We start from the raw sequence: 678 nt of genomic DNA on the forward strand, positions 1-678 counted from the left end.
TTACAGATAGGTGTATAATGTACGTAGTTTGCTTAGCTTACATTATGTAGTTTAGTATAATTCAGTTAAAATTAACATACATTTCCTTTCCCCATTTGTTTATAGAGTGAATAGAAGTAAACTTTAGCAGCAATTAGGTTCATACTAAGCTAGCTGCCCTTGCGAGCCATTCTAAGCTTAGGCAATTATCCTTTGTGAGACTCAAACGCTGCACCTTATACTTGTAAGGCAAGCACCTTAATCATTAGGCCACCATCCCAACTAGAAGAAAAACACCGGCTCTGATGAGATTTGAACTCATGATCCCTGGTTTATGAGACCAGTGCTCTGACCCCTGAGCTACACATTCATCATCTTTTTCTGTTTATGCAGATGACTAGACCCATTGTTTAATTCTAAAGCACAGAGGAGATGCATTTTGATCAACTCATAACAAAGCATACCGAAAACATATAATATTTAAGTAATATACCCCCTATTTCCATCTTCTGAGCTATACGACTATGTATTTGACCACATATAGTCTTCAGTCTCGGCGTCTGCAGTACTACAAACTATGTGAATACCCACTGCTATATCTCTTTCTAATATAGACTTTATATGAGCTAATATCCTCACAGGGGCACTCCCTTACTGTAATGTTAATATATTCTACATGGTCATTGAATAAAACTGCTT

General features: G+C 36.9%; 1 non-coding gene across 1 annotated transcript; it reads right to left on the reverse strand.

Annotated features, from left to right (window-relative positions):
• Positions 1 to 276: 276 nt before the first annotated feature.
• Positions 277 to 345, reverse strand: TRNAM-CAU. Its single transcript has one exon. It is a non-coding gene; the product is annotated as a tRNA-Met (tRNA).
• Between the last annotated feature and the right edge of the window lie 333 nt (positions 346 to 678).

Source organism: Protopterus annectens, chromosome 4.part0, assembly GCF_019279795.1.
Source record: "Protopterus annectens isolate FY-2018-M chromosome 4.part0, PAN1.0, whole genome shotgun sequence".
NCBI lineage: Eukaryota > Metazoa > Chordata > Ceratodontiformes > Protopteridae > Protopterus > Protopterus annectens.